Source organism: Cotesia glomerata, linkage group LG1 (assembly GCF_020080835.1).
Source record: "Cotesia glomerata isolate CgM1 linkage group LG1, MPM_Cglom_v2.3, whole genome shotgun sequence".
NCBI lineage: Eukaryota > Metazoa > Arthropoda > Insecta > Hymenoptera > Braconidae > Cotesia > Cotesia glomerata.
Genome location: NC_058158.1, coordinates 9,223,152 through 9,237,170, shown reverse-complemented (window position 1 = coordinate 9,237,170; position 14,019 = coordinate 9,223,152). Strand labels below are relative to the sequence as shown.

At 28.8% G+C, this 14,019-nt stretch overlaps 1 protein-coding gene across 2 annotated transcripts in view; it reads left to right on the top strand.

Annotated features, from left to right (window-relative positions):
- LOC123275055 (TOX high mobility group box family member 3-like) overlaps window positions 1-14,019 on the top strand; it is a 398,558-nt gene that overhangs the window by 70,076 nt on the left and 314,463 nt on the right. The gene's annotated exons all lie outside the window — the stretch shown is intronic.

The window sequence follows — 14,019 nt, the reverse complement described above, 5'->3', positions numbered from 1 at the left end:
TATTATCCCCTCTGTAGGTCGAACTAAAGAAAAATTTTAACAGATGATAAAACAGTTAGTAATTATACCATCATGTATGTATAGTTTCTGCTTGTTTATAGTTATTTCAATTCTGTTTATGAAAAATAATATATATGACTGCCGAAATCGCAGAAAAAGTCACCGAACTGACAATCGAAAAAAATTAACTGTATCGAAACGGAATTATTTTGACACGCAATTTTCACAAGGGTTTTGATAAACTTCCTCAGGAATAAAACAAAAAAAAATTAAATCGTGAAAGTGATTTTTGACAAAGTTGTGGTGTTATCAAGCCCATAGCTCCCGTGATTACCACGCTCTTATTCATTTAATTCATCAGAAAAACGAGTTTTTTCTGAGAAATCTTATTTAATCGATAAGAAAATTTTTTTAACGTGTTCTGAAGTTGCTATTATTTATTTCAATATGCTTTTTAACCATAATTTTTTCGTTTAAATTATGAAAATCACGTTTTAATCGAAATCACGATTTTTAGGCGAGAGTAGAGCATACCTGCGCGCTTCGCGCTTAAGGCACACAGAAAAAAGTAATTTGCTACTAAGGATATTTTTTTTGATAATCAGAATACTTGGTATTGTGCTACTAAGAATACGTGGTATTTTGATTATCACAATAAGTATACTGATTTTCACAATACCTAGGTATACTGATTATCAATATACCAATGTAACAGACTATTAGATGTTTATAACCTCACTTTACTAGCACAAATCAATTGACTTATAAAGCTAACAAAACAAATTAAAATTAGAATTAAAAGTGTAATAATAAATTTTTTTCAAGCTAATATAATAAATACTAGTTGAAATCTATTTTTACCGGTGCATAAATCAAATAAACTAACTGTTAGCGTTAAAACGTCGATGGCAGTGACAGAGCATATATTATAGTTTACTGCGCAGAGTATAGGTCTTGAACTGACTTATATTCTGATAATCACAATACTTGGTATTTTGATTATCAAAATACCTAGTATTGTGATTATCAAAATACTTTTTTCTCAGTGCATGCAATTAAAAATAAATTTAAAGAAAACGGTGTTTATGATAATACATGACCTGAGGAGAAATGATGTAAGAAAAAAGTGTGTAATTAAAATGGAAGATGCTATAATTGAAGAAGTACGTAAGACTAGATATCTAGGGCTTATAATAGACGATAATTTGACTTTTAATATAATTAATAAGATGGCAAAAAAATTGAATATCATTTCCAGATTATACAACACAGCATATTTAAAAAAAATTAGAAAAACGGTTGACCCTGAAGGCCATCCCTGCAACTTCCCGCTAATTTCATACTTAGGCGCTTAAAATTGCACCAATGACGCTTTTGAGCTCTTCGAGCTCAAAAATACAATTTATGGGTTATTTTGAGCTATCCGAGCTCAAAGAGATTGCTTTCCTATCCTTTAAAGCTCTTCGAGCTCAAAAGTCTGATAGAGATTTGATAAGACACTATTTTTTGAATTTTTAAACCACAATAACTTTTGAATGAATAAACCGATTTTTACGCGGTTAGAAGCATTCGACGCAGTTTTTCAAGCCTCACAAAGAATCTCAAATTTTGAATCGATCACGCTAGGAATTTTGGAGTTATTCCGAAAAAACACTTTTTTCGGTTTTCTTTCGTTCACGATATCTCTCGAATAAATCAACCGATTTTGACCGGACTGGTGGCGATCGACGTGGTTTTTTGAGGTTAAGAGCTGATTAGTTTTTTAAATTGAACTATTAAGCCGTTTAAAAGTTATTTCAAAAAAACCACATTTGAAAAAATTTTTTTTTTCAGTTTTTTGAAGATTTCTCAAAATCTATTGATCTGAATCGGTCCAAATAGTTTTCAAAATCTAAGTTTGGTCAAGCCCTTTCGAATGGCACCAACCGCGATGAAATTGGTCAAGCCGTTCAAAAGTTATAAGCGGTTCACATACTTTCACACACACACACACACACACACACACATACACACACACACACACACACATACAGACGCCGTGACAACCTCGCGGGGATAGTCAGGGAAGCTTCCTGTGACCTTCAAACGTCGAGATCTGATGAAAACTCGATTTTTGCAAAACGGGGTGAAAACAATAACTTCCCGATTTTTGAAAATCTTCAATTTTCGTAGCGGGAAGTTAAAAATATTATATATAAATCAATCGTTGCCCCAAGCATTGACTATTGTAGTAGCGTAATGTTAAATTACACTGAACAGATGTTAACAAAGATTCAAAAAATAGAAAACCGAGCTATGCGTTTAGTGTTGGGGGTAAACAAATATACTAATATTAACAGTATGCTAACAGCGTTAGGATGGTTGAACATTAAACAAAGACTAATATATAATTGTTGTATACTAATACATAAAGTCATATTAAATAAAAAACCTGAATATTTGTATGAAAAAATTGTAAAAAATGGAAATAAGCACAGATATAAAACGCGAAATTGTTCTTCTATCGATGTAATATCTACTCGTACACATTCAGCAGAAAAATGTATAACTTACAAAGGCTTTAACTATTATAATAAATTACCAGACGATATAAGACTAGAAAATAGATTGAAAAGCTTTAAACGACTACTAAAGGACTATGTTAAAAATACGTATTGACAAAAAAACATTTATTTGATTGAGCATGTTATTTGTTATAATCTGTAAACTGTTTTGAAAATTTTCTTTTGATGTAAGAATTGAATAACAAATTGCTAATAAATAAAGATAATTATTATTATATAATTATAAATAGTATTTTCCAATAGCAATTAAAAAATGAATAATTGAAAAAAACTTTTAGTGAAAAGTTATTTCTTGAATATTAATAGTAATGGATTTTAATTTACACTGAGAGGATATAAGACTTAAAAAGACCATTAGTGGAGTTTGCATTAGTCATTTTTATTAAGTACCAGTAATACTCTTGTAACTTTGACTTTCATTCGCTCAGAACTTTACGCTAATGAGCTATTAATAATAAGTGATGATCATTAGTAATTAATAATACGCTTTGAGTTTTAGAAAAGTCCTTTCTGCGGAAAATGATTAATTATACTTTGTTAGAATTTTTAATAAACGAAAGTATATCGATGCACAATGTCTTAAGATGTTACAAGCGAATTTATTTTCGTGATCTTGTGAAGCACACAGAAAAAAAGGTTCACTTGAGCCAAGAAAATATGTTTCTTCCTAATTATTTTCTTGAGCGAAAAAAAAATTTTTTTTGACACAACAAATTTCACTTATTCCAACAAAATTAATTCTCTTGCTTTAAGAAATACGTATCTTGATCCAAGAAAATTTATTTAAGTCAAGAAAATATTGTTGTTTTGAGAAAATTCAGCCTCGAAGCTCTAAAAAATTTAGTTCTTGATAGAAGTTAATTTTCTTGTCTTGAAAAAATTTCTCTCTTGCTCTAAAAAATTAAATATAAGGACAGAAGTAAATTTTCATTAATATTTTTATTGATTAACATGTCAAATGGGAAGATCAAATAATATTTCATCATTTTTTTTCATTCAATATGTATAATTGCACGGTAAAATAATATAAAATGGGTATCAAATATTCAAGAAAAAAATTTTCTCAAGATGAGAAAATTTTTTTCTCAGCTGAAGTAGGTGGCGCTGCTTCCCTAAAGTATCTAAAAATCTTGATTAAATATCAAAATTTATTGTATCATTTTTAATAATTTGAATTTAAAAAAAAATACTTTCACCAAAAATAGAATTTGAAGAAAAATTTTTACTTCGGCCAACACAACTTCGGTCTTCCTTCAGGCACCCGAAAATTTTCTTGAGCCACGGAATTTGTTCTTCAGTCAAGAAATTCTTCTTTCTGTGCAGATGTACAATACCTTAAAATGTTACACAGAAAAAAGTAAACTGTAATAAATAACAGTCGATTTATAATAAGTAATGATCAACTGCTAAAAATTACCATTTTAAACAGTAAAATCGTGATTTTACTATTGACTTTATAATATTTACCATTTAAGGTTACAATTTACTCTTTACATGGAAGAAAATACTATTTCAAACAGTAATATTCGCTATGTGAATGTCTAAAATGTTAAAGTATAATAATTAAGAATTCAGACTTTGATATTTATCATTTCGTACCTAAAAAATGATCTTATGATATGTAATAAGTATAAAATAAAGTTAGTAAATTTCTTATACAAGCAACGTCAATATTTACAAAGTAAAATGGTAAATTTTAAACGCAACGCTAAAAATCAAACTGTAATTATTGACTTGCTTGGACTGGTAAAATGTATATTTTAAAAGTATGATTTTTACTGTTTCAAATGTTAAATTCTCTCAGTTTCCCTTCTCCTCATAATATCGACTATTTATTGAAATGGCAATTTTTACTGTTTGAAAACTGTAATTTTTTAAGATGAAAGAGTCGTTATTTACTATAGTGACAGCTACTAATCACTTACTTTGGATATTAAATTATAAATTGTGGCTTTTATACTTTCTACATTAAGTTCTGTAATATTTATATTTTTGCCACCCCGATGTCCGCTTTACTGTTTGAAACTATAAAAATTAACCGGAATCCGAGTGAATATTACAGTTTACTTTTTCCCGTGTATAAGAGAATTTATTTTCGTGATCTTGTGAGGCAGATGCTGGATCAATGCAACATAACATTATACTTACATGTTTGTTCTTAATAAACTCGAGTTTCTTCGGAACAATTTTCAATTATCAGGGGTAATTTTTTCATCGAGAAGTACACAGTAGTTGTTCCCAAGATCATACTTTCACATCATCATTAAATAACCATAAAACATCACCCAATAATTTAATGCTCTTTCATGTTTTTCGTTAATAAAAATCAAATTAAATTTCTCTTAAATTTTAGCCTCGACATTTTCATTATTTTTGTCCTGACCTTTCGTTCTTCGCTCGATAAACGTCCCGGTTTGTAAACTCCAATATTATTTTGACTATGAATAAATTTTAAAAAGACTTTCTCATCATTTCAATTTGAATTGTTTTGAATTTCATTATAAAACAATTTAAAGGCAAAAAAATTATAACTTTCCTTAGAAAAAAAAAAAAAAAACATCCAATGTATAAATATTGTCAAAAGACACAAAAAATAAAAAAAGTAATTTACGTTTTTATTCTAGGCTGAAACTATTTCTTGTTTTACAACCTTTGAACTCAGAGAAACCCAGGTGCTTCCACTTCTTTTATTATTAATACAAAAAATTTTACAGCCAGTATGTTTGCAAGCTTACATTTGATTAAAAAATATTACAGCAAGCTTAAACATTTTTTTTATTCTACTTTTATTATTTTATTTCTCAGCTGTTATCGACTTTAAAAAAAATTTAATCGAATACAAAATGGAGAAATGTAATTGAACGTTTTTATTTTAGTTCGGAAGGTATATACTATTATAATACAGCCAGCTAATAATCTAATATCAAAAACCAATCACCCGATGTAATTGATTTCGTAGATTATTGCAATTTGCTCAACATAAATGAGTTCATTTGAAAAGAAGTTACTTTTGGTTCATGACTTCTTTCGAGTTAATTTAATTTACTATATATACTGATCTGATAAATTTTTCAGCAATGTACGATTGACTGTTACAGCAATCTTAAGTCTTTATGGCTTTGGAATTTATTGAAGTTCGAGATTAAACAATTTATGGTTTACGAGTCATTTCAAGTAAATGAAAAATTTTTATTGCATTTTATGATAGCAAATAAAGAAAAATTGTTTCGGGGATAAATACTTCGAGTTAATGAGCTTTTTATATATTATATATTTATTAGGGTGACTAAAAAAAAAACCAACTATTTTTATTTTTTAAGTTTTTTTTTTAAATCAGTGTGATAAAATATTTTTTCTTACTCTCCTAGCCGAAAGTACGCTCTTCCCGGCAGCAATTTACTCCAGAAAGAGCAACTTTTATAGCCTGCTCTATCGCATGCGCGCTACGCATATTTTCTGGCTCGGCAGCACAGAAACTCGCTTTCTTTCGAATTTTCGTGGCGCGACCGGACTATACAGCGAGTTTCAACTGTATATATAACAGTCACAACATCGTCTGTATGTAACATGTCGGCGCATAAACTAACCAAAAAATGTCAAAAAAATAAAAATAATTTTTAACTAGATCATTGTTAATAAACTATTTAATAATTATACTGCACAAATAATTTATATAAAAAGTTTAAAAAATAAAACATAATAGTTTTGTGAATTTTATTTGCTTTTTTTTTTTTTATTTTGATAGTTAGTAAAGCAATGTTTATAAAACGATCCATGTACTCTACAAACTTGTAATAGTTTAATTTCAATCTTTCTTAGCCGTCGATTACTAATTAAAAGCTAATTTTTAATCAACTTAAAAAAATAAATTCTGTAATTAGAATGAGTTTAAATATTTGTGACAAATTCTGTGCATGATATCACTCTTAATCAGAGCATTTGTTAGTAAAGTTTAAAATAACATTTTTTTTCAATTTATTAACTTTTATTTTTTTTTTTATACCCGCCCCGACCAGCAAAGCCTCGGCTTTGCAAAAGTCGGGCGGCGCTCCCCTCACGCCCGGCAAAACCTCGGCTTCGTCTCGGTTTTGCAAAACCCCTTCCATGGGGTTACGTACTTTCGGTTGGAGAGCAAGAAAAATAGTATACAACCCATGACCAGAATGTTGGATACCCTGACGTATGTGATATGATGGCCTCGGCTTCGCCTCGGCCATCATATCCCATATGCCAGGAAATCCAACTTTCTGGCCTTGGGTTGTAACATACTATTTAAGGGTTGTTAAAAATTTTTAAAACTCAGAAAAATATTTATCATTAATATATTTTGATTTATAAATATTTGTTGGGTATTTTTTAAAGTTTAACAAGTCTTTAGTGCAATAAAAATTTCGATTTAAAATTTTCAGATACAATTTTCGGCTTAGAATATAAAATAAGAGAAAAATTAAAATAAAATTTTTAAAAATCTCTAGCGACTAGTAAAAAATTAGAGTGACACAAAAAAATACTAACTATTTTTATTTTTCAAAATCAGCGTAATAAAATATTTTTAAGGGGTTAAAATTTTTTAGAACTCAGAAAAAAAAATTATTATCAATATATTTTAATTAAAAAATATTTTTCGGATATTTTTGAAAGTTTAACAAGTCTTATTGCAAACAATTTTCAACTTAGAAAATAAAATAAGAGTAAAATTAAAGTAAAATTTCATTTTTGACGATTTAAAAAATTTTTAAAAATCTCTAACGACCAGTAAAAAATTTATTAATCTGATAATTATAAAAAGAGTACTGAAAAAATTATAAACTAACATATTTCCATAAAAGATACTCTAATTCTTACACATTTGCAATAGATATTATGACTTAGCTACACATAAACCTCTTCTGGAAAATAAATTCATAAAGACGAGTGTTATAAATAAAGTGACTAATAAAATGAGCATAACTTGAGAGAAAAGTGCGACTACATTGTCCTGGTCAGTACGACGTCTTGTTAATGCATATATAATATATATAAATATATAAACATAACTATAAGATGTTGTGGCACGTGAACGTAGCTTTATGGGCAAGCCACAACCTACCTCACTGCGAATTGAGCAAACCGGAGAGGCCACGACCAAGACCAAGAGCAAGAGCAAGAGCAAGAGCAAGAGCAAGACCCAGACCAAGACCACGACCAAGAGCAAGACTGCCGAGACAGAAAAGAATAAAGAAAGAAAGAAAGAGAAAGCGTACGGTTTATGTAGCTCACGATAAAGTCGCGTTCGGGACGGCACGCGACCTCGTCGTCTCTCCTCTTCTACGCTCAATCTCTCCGTCTCATTTACTCTCACTGAATCTCAGCTGGGGTTTTTCTCCTCGCCACGGTACACTACGTCGGCATCGGCTTTACTTTGCCACCAGGCTTCCTTGTGCTCTTTCCCTCTTTACTTTGAGTGCCCGTGGGGCCGCTTGGCTCTCGAGCTGAGGCATACGAGCAGAGTCAACCAGCTAAGCCAACCCGCACGCAACAACGAGTCCGATAAACTGACAAGGGACTCGCGCTTCTCTTCACACTTGCACGCTTTAGTATTTGTGTTTTGTGTCTACGTGAGTTGAACCACTGATTTAGATACCTAACCGCATATTTCAATCTTACGATGTGTATCTACGCTCTGCTCAAAGTCACCACACATAAGCTTATAAACTTAAAACCCCTTTTTTATACATTTAATCTTAAAAACAAACTCACACCTATCATACATATATCATCTTGTATTATTCAAGGTTTATTTACATTCACTTTATTTTTAAAGCTCGAGGAAAATCTTCACACGGGATTTTTTTTTTTAATCAATTTAATTGTTATTTTATTAATCTCAGTCACTATGTGACTGCCGTGACTTGTGAAATATAAATAAATAAAATTTTGCTTTATTAAACAATAACTTTTGTTAAATTGCACTGTAATTTTTTAACTATTGAATTTTTTATAGATATAAGCTCATCCCGATGTTACATTCATCAAGAGCTTTCATTTGAGTACCCACATGCATTTTGATATATTTTTCATATATACATATATGTAAATATATAAAATATATGAAAAATTGATATGGGTACTCAAATAAAAGGTTTTAATGAGTGTAATGTCGGGATGAGCTTATATCTTTAAAAATTTCAATAGTTCACAAGATATAAGCTCATTTCTTAATTATGTTAAATTGCACTGTACTTTCTTAAATATTGATATTTTTAAAGATATAAGCTCATCCCGATGTTACACTCATCAAGAGCTTTCATTTGAGTACCCACAAGCATTTTGATAAATTTTTCATATATTCATATATATATAAATATATAAAATATATCAAAAAATTATGTGAGTACTTAAATAAAAGGTCTTAATGAGTGTAACATCGGGATGAGCTTATATCTATAAAAATGTCAATAGTTCACAAAATACAAGCTCATTTCTTCATTATGTTAAATTGCACTGTACTTTTTTTTTTAACTATTGACGTTTTTAAAGATATAAGCTCATCTTGAAGTTGCACTCATCAAGAGCTCTCATTTGAGTACCCACATGTATTTTGATATATTTTTCATATATAGATATATATATAATATATACATATATAAATATATGAAAAAATGATGTAGGTACTTAAATGAAAGGTCTTGATGAGTGTAACATCAAGATGAGCTCATTTTATTATATAAATACACTGACCACAAAATTTTGCTTATTCTCTTAATAATATAAATAATCATTTGAACTTGTGAGGCTCAAGATTTCTTTTCCTTAATTTCAATTACGAATTTTTCTCTTTCAGTGCATTAATTTGATTTTTTTAATTGAGATTTTACTCTTGATTAGATTCTTTGGATTTTTTTTTAATAAACATACTTTTAATAATGAATATTAAACTAATTAAGTAGAATAAAAATGTTTCAAGTTGACAAAAAAAATTAATTTGTCTTCATTTTCAAGAAATAAATTTTGACACCTATGATAAAATTTTCTGCACCAATCATTTTTTTCCCCGATAAATAAGTTTCAAAACTAATTAAATGAATAATAATAATTAAAATAGAAATAAACTTTGTTGGTTTTTTCACTCAATTGAACGCGTAAAAAATTTAATCAATCAACGCCATATTAACAAACTTTTATAAAAGTGTTTTGTTCACAAAAATGAAACTTTTAATAATAATTAAAAAGTAATGTTCTGTATCAGAACGCTATTATTGAGTATTGATTATTCTTTCATAACCGTACCGTAGGTCGTTTACCTTACGTCACACACATATATAATTTGTAGGTTTATATATATTCATATTAAACATTCATACCTCTTTTGTATATTTAAAATATGCATATCTCTTTTCCTCTGGACAATGATATCATTTAATTATTAAACAAAAATTGTAAAATGAATTCATGCAATTTTCTCACGAGTAATATGTAGACCCACACCAACAGAGTATTTTAATTAAAATTGAAATAAATTATTATTTCACATTGAAATATTATCGTCATCAGAGCTTCCTCTGATATTTTATAATATTCATATTTATTGAAAATCTATTGTTGGTATGTACACAATGAGTTCAATCCTCGAATATTGATTACAATTTTAATGGTCAACGTTCATTAGCCGACGGAACATTATTTATTTTACAACTTCATGCAGCACATATAGATATATCTTCCCGCATATACATATTAAATGATGAGTTTTATAATTCATCGCAATTACCGGTCTGCGAATATTTAAACGAGGTGATTATTCACATTTTTTCATTTCATTTCGCTCAACATTCATTATTATTTATTTTAATATTAATATTAATGCAAACACCGACAATTCCAAATAAATAACCCTCCGTCAGAGAAGAATTCATCTATTTTATCGACTCTACATTTATTTTATTTATTTATTCAAATAATTAACGTTCTTTTGTGTATTTTTGTTCCAGGTAAATGAACCGAATTTTAACTAGAGTAAATATTCTTCTCCTGGTAAGTCATATTCTTCTTGAATTGATAAATAAATTTACAATTGCATGTCCTACAATGCAGTACAGTAATGCGTGGGCGATATGTCAAAAATAGACCTTGAGATGTAAATAATAACACGGCCCTTAAAAAATCTATTAAAAATTCCCAAAATAAATAGCACGCTTGCGAGGATAAAGAACAATATTTTCGTTGATAATTGGTTAGTTAGGGCAGTAATATACAAGCAAACAGAGGGCTGTTGGACGTAAAGAGGACGATAAAGGAGCAACAAGAGATCGTAAATTTCGGATAAAAGCCTTGTAACAGGATTTTATTTCTGGACTACTACACGTGGACCAAGAGACAAAGCAAGCGTTGACCGACCCGAATTTACGTCGCCGGATACGAGCTATACACACTGTCATGGAAAAAAGATTCACGCTAGTTTTTTTATTCTTTTATTTCAGAGCCCTATAGTCCTGGCTAATGGGCTACGTATCACTGGACACGATCCCGTGAATTTGCATTGTTTATTCACGCGTGATTCTAAAACAGTCTTTGCTTAAACTCCTTCTTTAGTTCTACATCTTTGAATTCAGATTTATCGATAGCTAAGATTGTGAAATTTTTAACATAAAATTATTTATCAAGTATACTTGAAATATTTATCAAGTATACACAGAAGGAAAAATTTCTTGACTGGAGAACAAAATTTTTGGCTCAAGAAAATTTTCGGGTGCCTGAAGGAAGACAAAAGTTGTGTTGGCCGAAGTAAAAATTTTTCGAGAAATTCTATTCTTGGTGGAAGTCATTTTTTCTTAATTCAAATTATCATAAATACTTGATACAATAAATTTTTATATTTGATCAAAATTTTTAGATACTTTAGGGAAGCAGCGCCACCTACTTCAGCTGAGAAAAAAATTTTCTCACCTTGAGAAAATTTTTCTCTTGAATATTTGATACCCATTTTATATTATTTTAGCGTGCAATTATACATATTGAATGAAAAAAAAAGATGAAATATTATTTGATCTTCTCATTTGACATTATAATCAATAAAAATATTAATGAAAATTTGCTTCTATCTTTATATTTAATTTTCTGGAGCAAGAGAGAAATTTTTTCAAGACAAGAAAATTTACTTCTATCAAGAACTAAATTTTTTGGAGCTAAAGGCTGAATTTTCTGAAAACAACAAGATTTTTTGGACTTAAATAAATTTTCTTGGATCATGATACGTATTTCTTAAAGCAAGAGAATTAATTTTGTTGGAATAAGTGAAATTTCTTGTCAAAAAAAAATTTTTTTTCTAAAGAAAATAACTAGGAAGAAAAATATTTTCTTGGCTCAAGTGAACTTTTTTTTCTGTGTGGAAGTAATTTTCTTCATTCAAATTATCATAAATACTTGATACAATAAATTTTTATATTTGATCAAAATTTTTAGATACTTTAGGACAGCAGCGCCACCTACTTCAGCTGAGAAAAAAATTTTCTCACCTTGAGAAAATTTTTTTCTTGAATATTTGATACCCATTTTATATTATTTTTGCGTGCAATTATACATATTGAATGAAAAAAAATGATAAAATATTATTTGATCTTCTCATTTGACATGTTGATCAATAAAAATATTAATGAAAATTTACTTCTATCTTTATATTTAATTTTCTGGAGTAAGAGAGAAATTTTCTCAAGACAAGAAAATTTACTTCTATCAAGAACTAAATTTTTTGGAGCAAGAGGCTGAATTTTCTCAAAACAAGATTTTCTTGACTTCAATAAATTTTCTTGGATCAAGATACTTATTTCTTAAAGCAAGAGAATTAATTTTGTTGGAATAAGTGAAATTTCTTGTGTCAAAAAAAATTTTTTTTTTTGCTCAAGAAAACAATTAGAAAGAAAAATATTTTCTTCGTTCAAATGAACCTTTTTTTCTGTTCATAAAAGTTTTGGATTTTATGTAAATTAGTTACGCGTGATTTATAATAATGAGTATGACTGGATTAAGTGGTTAATTAATTCATCATAAATATGCCGATTGAAAAACATGAAGTATATCTAATGATTTAGTAATTAATGCGTAATAATATTCGATGTTAGATATTATATTATATATTATTCATATAAATAGATAAATTAATGTTTGCAGGTATTAACGTCTGGTAAGAATGTTGATCTATTTAAATTTATTGCATTAGTTGACGCAACACATGTGTTAATAGTATTTGATAGTTTAGACTTGAGTAATTTGTCGCTAAGACTTACAGACAAGAAAATCGAAACTCGGTGCATATACAACACTTTATAGAGTAATATGTCGTTGTAATACACTTATGTCGTTGTCATTCTTCTCAAAGTGATCTATTCCAGCAGCGTATTCTTCTCCTCATGCTCTTTACTTGCACTCCACATATTCATCTCATTATATTCTTCAAGTGAGTTTAATGCCCCCATCTCTGGCGTTTATCCACTGTATATAATTATTTATTTTTATAAATTAAATTGTCGCGAATAATGATTTATGTTTGCAATACCGGTCAATAAAATAAGGTATTATTTAAATGGGAATACGTGCTCAAGAGTCATTGAACCTTTTTTTGAAGGGTATTCAGTATTGATAGTCCGGTAAAACAAAGAGCTTTTTCCGAACAAATGTATTAAAAATAAATGTTATTTATTATACATGCAAGTATTGAAAACTTTAGCTGTCACACGGCGTTTTAGTATGGAAAAAAATAACAGTAGGAAGATTTATAATATAATATATACATATATATATTTATATGTACCAGAGTACCAGAAGTAAAGAATGCGCAGTTGCACTTTATTTCCTGGTTTCTTGGACTTCTTGCCTCTCCCATGAAGCAAAAGCACTCTCCTGGGCTTATGTATTCCGTTATTTATGATTGTACATTGAGCGAGCGTTTAAAAATCCATTTAGAAGTTTCCACGCTCACTCCTAATCCTTCTTCAACAAACATTGCATCAATTCAATGTCTGACAACAATGAAAATGGAATTTAATACTCATATTTCATACTTTTTATTCTCAACTAACGATTTATTATTTAATGCTGCATACTCAAATTAACTTTACACACATTAGATGTGTACGTATGCTGAGTGTGAAAAAATTAAAATTAAAATATTTATTTATTCAAGTATTTATCGTCCTCTAAGTGCTAATTTTTTCATAACCTACTTCTCTAAAATTTTTACAACGTGAATATTGATTATTAAATATTTGGTTTTTATTTTATCACTGAACAAATATTGTTATTTTATTTTTTAATATTCTTCACTTGAGTGGTCATTTTTTTTTTTATTGATGTTCAAGTGTTTCCACGCAACGAAAATGAAAACAAAGTATTGAAACACGCGTTCATTACTTTGAAAGCTGCAATATATGACAATCGATTGAAGTAACAATGCAAAATTCGTTATTATAATGGAAGAAAC